This window comes from Carassius carassius, chromosome 3 (genome assembly GCF_963082965.1).
Source record: "Carassius carassius chromosome 3, fCarCar2.1, whole genome shotgun sequence".
NCBI classification, from domain to species: domain Eukaryota; kingdom Metazoa; phylum Chordata; class Actinopteri; order Cypriniformes; family Cyprinidae; genus Carassius; species Carassius carassius.
Window position 1 is genome coordinate 24,293,287 of NC_081757.1, and position 6,369 is coordinate 24,299,655.

A 6,369-nucleotide genomic window follows, 5' to 3' on the forward strand; every position below is an offset into this window, starting at 1 on the left:
GCTGGAGGATTATAAATCAAGGTAATCGAGGCCTGTTTAACCTCCGCTAGGATGTCGTCACCAGCCGAGTCCTCATGCTGTTTTACGTTTCCGCTCTCCTCTCATCTGCCTACCCGCGTCACTACACTGCTTTATTGCCACTCACGCTGCTTTTCTGCCTCTGCGCCGTGTGTGGTGTGTGTGGTGTGTGCGCCTGTCTCACATGCTCACTGTCACACTCCTGATCTTTACAACGCTCCCAATGCGCTTGACACAAGACTGTTAGGCAAGGTGGCAAGGGAGTGAGGGCTTACAGCATTTAAACCACATTTTCACTTACACACACCCCCTCCCCCATCAAAAACACACTCATACCCACACACTCATCGTTGTTTGTGCTCCAATTACATATTTATGTTAGTCAAGCTGAGCAGAAGGCAAAGCGGAGGCACGTCAGTAAGTTTAGCAGGTGGGGGCCAATTGGTATAAACTCCCAGAGGCTGAGAGAAGATAGACACATAGAATGAACCTGTTCCTCGCACTACAACACACACACACACACCTCTCATCTTACACCTCCAGCACTTCCGACAGCAGAAAGGGGAAGGAGACAAGCCGAAGCGGCCTAGTCTTTTCAGAGGCAGAGCGAATGTGTACATTGAGTGCTGAAAGTGGAATGAGATAGATGATGAATTTGCTTGATTCATTAGCATGATGAATGAGCGAGTGTTATCAGGCAGAGAGCAGAATCAGAGGCTGACTGATGTGTGTGTTAGGGATGCTAGAAAGAGAGTCAGGCCCTCAGGTCGTTGACATTTAGAAACCCCAGAGACCGGGCTGCCCTAGAGCCCCAAACACAGCGCGGGGAGTCAGACGCACATGCACACACATCAGCCTCCAACTTTATCAGGGGATCCAGTTTTTAACATCTTTCCCACAAAATTTAATAGGAAAAAAATATGCTCCTAAATTAGGGGGTTTCGAACTGGGGTCTGGGGACCCCCAGGGGCCCGCAAGGGAAAGCTTGGGGTCCGTGGTGAAAAGAAAAAAAAAGTGTCGAAAAAATAAGATGAAACATAATTAATGTAGTATAAAATAAAATAAAATACAAATCAACTGTATAGTATTGTAGTGAGTAGAATTTTGTATAAATATTAATTATAGATATAAATTATTATTATTAAATATAAACATATTATTTTAGAATATCTTTTTTTAAACATTTTACTTTCTTGTCTAAGATATTTGTGTGTGTGTGTGTGTGTGTGGTAGGGTGTTAAAATTCTATTTGTTTTTATTAAAAAAAAAAATAATTCAGTTTAATTTCCCATTGACCCATTCACTCACCAATGCAAGCAAAAAAAAAAAATATACAATACATAGATTAAAAAAACATTTTTTAAGTAAATAATTAATCAGTAGTACTGTCGTGAGTAGAAAACCAAATATTTATAAAAAAATATTTTATACATATTCATAATATGCATTTTCACAGTATAAATTGCTGCCTTATATATGAAAACATGCAGCTGCTTTTTAAAGTATAGGATGAGGTCCCTTGCACAAGGTTGATGGTATATGGGGCTCCCTGGAAACGAAAGGTTGAAAACTCCTGTTCTGAATAACAATGAGAAATCTTTAAAAGCGGCGTAAGCAGTTATAAATGAGCGTAATGTGGCGTTTATGGCCTGGTGCCATTTTTTGAGAGCACTGAATACAATTAAGAGAAAAATAATCTGTGCTTCAATAACTCTTGGCTTTTCACATTGTCGTTATTAGTGTCAGATTTATTGTTTTCTCATTTGCAATATATATATATAATTTAAGTTGCTTGTGGCCTGTTTCTGAAGATGTGTGTCTGTTTTTCAATCTCCTCCTCATGCAGCTGATCGGTGCTCTAAAGTAAAGCACAGAATTTTTTTTGCCTGTCGCTTGTCATCTTTACCACTAATTATATAGAGAAGTATGGAGATTTGGATCATTAGCAATGCTAATAGTAGCATCCAGTGAAACAGACACACCTGGATTGGGGCGAGACAGCTGGGGTAGGTATGGATTATAGACACAGGTGCACTATTCAACAAGCCTGCCAGCTTTAGATGAATCTTAAAGCATGCACTTTAAACTAATTAAAGATGCCAAAATCAGAAGTTTTTTTTTTCATGCCTTGTTACATTAGGGTGAAGTTCAAAGTTCACAGAACAGAGTTCCTTTCTCTTTGTTTGCATATTCAGTTGCGTTCATAAATGTTCTTGGTAGGTTTAATCATTTATTATTATTTTATTTGTGTAATCTCTTTTGGCTCAGATTCATGCCTGTTAACAGTAGAAACATGTAATATTGAAGCATTTTTACATCACATTTGAGGTACTTTCAAATATGGTTCTGAATCTGATACGTAGAGGTCAGTAAGATTTTTTTAAATAATTATTTTCTTCAGCAAATACACATTAAAATGATCAAAACTGACTGTAAAGCCTTTTTAAAATGTTACGAAAGATTTCTAAGTAAATACTGTATTTTGAACGTTTCTCTTTTCTCTATTCATCAAATAGTCCTGAAAAAAAAGTGGTCTCACAAAATATTTAGAAGCATGTATAAGACATCATATTATAAGATTATATGTTTCTTAAGCAACAAAATAGCATATTAGAATCATTTCTGGAGGATTGTGTGACATACATGTAGTGTATTTTTACCCACATTTAACAGTATGTTGAAAGTTAATCTGATATTTGGTCTAATCTAAAAAATCTTATCTAATCATTAATTATTATTATTTATTTGTTTCTGTTGCAGGACAGATAAACTAAATCTGGTCTAATATCATCAATTGGAAGCTAGCGGGAATGCATACATGTGAAAGAAGTGAATTCATACAAGTGTTTACATTGTAAGTATATTACATGCATTTTTCTTAAAAGAATTCAATAATATCAGAGATGCTTTCAGTGAAGCTTTATCAGGGATAGTTGTATTTAATGATGTATTTGTTTTGTTGACATCTTATTATATTTCTAACTAAAAGAAAATGCAAAGAAATGTAACATTTGGCGATATTTAATTTAAACAACTATTTCTACCAAAACATTAACAAATGACACCAATGAGCTATATTAGAGATAAAGATGTACAGTTCTTTTCTGTTGCATTTGTGTAATGTTCTTAGAAATATTGTAAGAATGAAATCATATAGCTATAGCGTACAACTGTCTTTAGTAGCAAAACTCGTAGGTTTTAAACATGAATGTCACAAACTATTACCTTTCTATGCATTTTCTTGGTCTTATAAATATCTTAAGATGCCAACAAAACAAGAAAATGCTAAATAATGTAATATTTGGTCATATTCATGTTAAACACTTGTGAGTATTGCCACAAAGCAGCTAACTAATGACACTATATAGTGCAGTTGTCAGGCTAGTGCATCTAGGCGGGATATTAATGCAAACACAGTAGGTTATGTCTTAAGTGAACGTACACAGTCGGGAAATGAAATCGCATACATGTCAAAATATATGATCTGTACATTAGGCCTTTGCACGAGTGCAGGCAAAGTGAATTGTGACAGTTCTTTACGTCTCGCGGTGAGGAAGTCTGACAAACCAACAGGTCTCAGAGGAGCCACATGTGCCGAGCTGCAGAACGCAGGCCGTACCTGTGCAAGTGAATGGGTAGAGACTCCTTTGACTTGTAGGAGGGCACATCCAGTGTCTGTTTACAGTAATGGCTCTTTTTTATGGTGGCATGATGCAGGCTGCAGCAGTCAGGGCCAGGGGCACTACTCTCTCTCTCTCTTTCTCTCTCTCTCTCTTCTCCTTCAATGATAAATGGTCCTATCGCTGGTTTAAATTATTTCCTACAGATCTCATTTAGGGCCTTGAAGAAGAGATCCACCCTGTTTATTCATTTCACATTTGCACCCAGCTTCAATATCTTTGTCTATGCCTGCAAAGAATCACCCCTCACCCCCCACCCCCATTCTCAAGAAAAGGAGGGGAAAAAAAGCAATTTGCCCAATGTACATAAAATGATGCTCTCACAGTTTTGATAACCTGCATAAATTATAAAGCGTAATTAAATATTATACCCTGTGAGTTGCCAAGGAGAAAGACAGAACGAGGGAGAGACAAATAGAAAGGAGAAAGACGGGAGGTTGGAAAAGAAGGAAAGGGAAAAAGATGGAGGAGAGAGAGACAGCTGTGTGTAGTGTCTTCTTCTAATAATTGTTCTTATTGATTCTTCCTTAAGGTGAAATGGTTTAAAGATAACAATAGCAGGGAAGGTAAGAGCAGATACCAGAGCGTGGCGCCGTGGCTTTGTTTGGCTCCCATAAATCAGAGGGGCTTTTGGCATTGTGAGATTGCCGCAGAGGTGGCCCATATATTTAAATGGAGTATTAAAAATTTAAATTGTTCGGCACATGGAAGGCGTGGATATGTGTCTCTTGCGAGCGTGCGATTGACCCAAAAATATATTCAAATTACCACAGCTAAACAGCATCTGCTCCACCCAGTGTTAGTGGGTGCGTGTGTGTTGGAAAGAGCATGAATGAACACTTTCAGCATAAAAAACATGTCCTGAGCTCAGCAAAGAAGAATTACTGATTCAGAGATATGTTCTGGTGACTTTTTCAGTCCTGACGGGGATTGCAGGCTGCAGAGAGGCAACCCACAAGTTGTTGTTGTGGTAGATAACACCTTACGAAGGAAACTTGTGAGTTAGTTGAAAAATGCACATTACTTATTCTGTTTTAGTCTCTATGTTAGCTCAATGGGTAGAGCTTGGTACTAGCAACACAGAGGTCACAGGTTCGATTCGTAGGGAACACAAATGTGCTGACAAAATGTGTACCTTGTAAGTTACATTACAATTCAAAAGTTTGGGGACAGTAAGTATTTTCCTTCATTCAATAGTTATATATTTTTTGAAAATGTATATATATATATATATATATATATATATATATATATATATATATATATATATATATATATATATATATATTAGCGCTGGTAATTTAACGCATTAATAAGATTAATTAATTATGGAGAAAAATAACGCGTTCAAATTATTAGCGCATTTGATGCCCTTGCCCCGCACCAGACCTATGTGGATCATCTGCCATTTCATACAGTCAATTGATGACTAATATGAGGCAGAACAACAACTTACTGCGTGATGGAGCCTAGAAAATGTCCCTAAAATTCAAGATATGGGGCAAAACGCCCGTTCGAGATTGTGTCTTATATTTACATCACATAGCTAAGAAATATCACATAAGAAGTAGGCTAAGTGCAATATCACACAAGTGCAAATATGATACTCATCAACAGTTCATTGAGAAGTTAATATTGTGTTAAGACTGTTGTCTGTTTTGCTCAATTTTGCAAACCAGAAGATAAAGACAAAGCATAACTGTTTATCTCCGAGCAACCCACAACAGCATTTCATTTCTCATTCCACGTTTTGAACGAATTTGGTGAACCATTTGGCGTGTTTAAACCATTGGCATATGCATTGGATATGAAGAGGCGCTGCACAGACCGATCGGTGTATGACATCAAAGTTCCACGAGTGAGATTCAAAAGCACAAGGAGTCATCTGCTCTCTAAAGCTCTTGCTGTACTTTGATGTCACACACCAGTCGGTCTGATGGTGATGACATGCTTCAAGTCGAACAAGCCTAATGATTCAATGAACCATTCATAAAGAACCCTTTACTTGACTCGTAAATGAATCAGCCATTTGAACGAATCAAACGAATAAATAAATGACTCGATGACTTAATCATTAAGACATTTACCACCACCTACTAGCAGTTTTAGTTTATTATTTAGAGTATCATTTCATTAAAGAAATAATTTAAGATTTTCATAGTAATAATAATAAAGTTAAGAAAATAAAATTTTTTAAGGGAAACAGGTCAATTTAGCTCAAAGGGAATCATTTAAGATTTTGAAGGGAATTTGAACAGAATCACTGTTTCATGGCTGATCACTGAGACGCCCTGCGAGCCGTTTAACATCAAATCTGCGCTGGATATTAATATCCAAAGTATAGTGAAAACACTATCAATTAGCACAGTAACAAGAACGGCAGTTTAAGGCATTAACTTGTAAGCACGAATCACAAGATTCTTCTCTTTTCGATATGAATAAGGCTTTATTAGATAAATCTAAGACATATAAACTAATCTAACACATAAGCACATGCACTCACACATTCACACAAGTTACAGGAAGATAGAACGTTAGGGAAGAATGAGTTTAAGAGAAAGAAAATGTGAAGTCCCAAGTTTACAGCAATACGTGAAATTGCATAGACATGAACAGCCATCAATCACTTAAATCAACCCTCGCATTGAGTGCCTACATGAGGTTAAAATTA

General features: G+C 36.9%; 1 long non-coding RNA gene across 1 annotated transcript in view; it reads left to right on the forward strand.

Moving 5' to 3' along the window:
• LOC132123558 (uncharacterized) overlaps positions 1-6,369 on the forward strand; it is a 71,770-nt gene that overhangs the window by 35,220 nt on the left and 30,181 nt on the right. Inside the window, exon 2 of the long non-coding RNA XR_009426535.1 lies at positions 2,779-2,872. This is a non-coding gene — a long non-coding RNA (uncharacterized LOC132123558). The remainder of the gene's footprint in view (positions 1-2,778; positions 2,873-6,369) is intronic.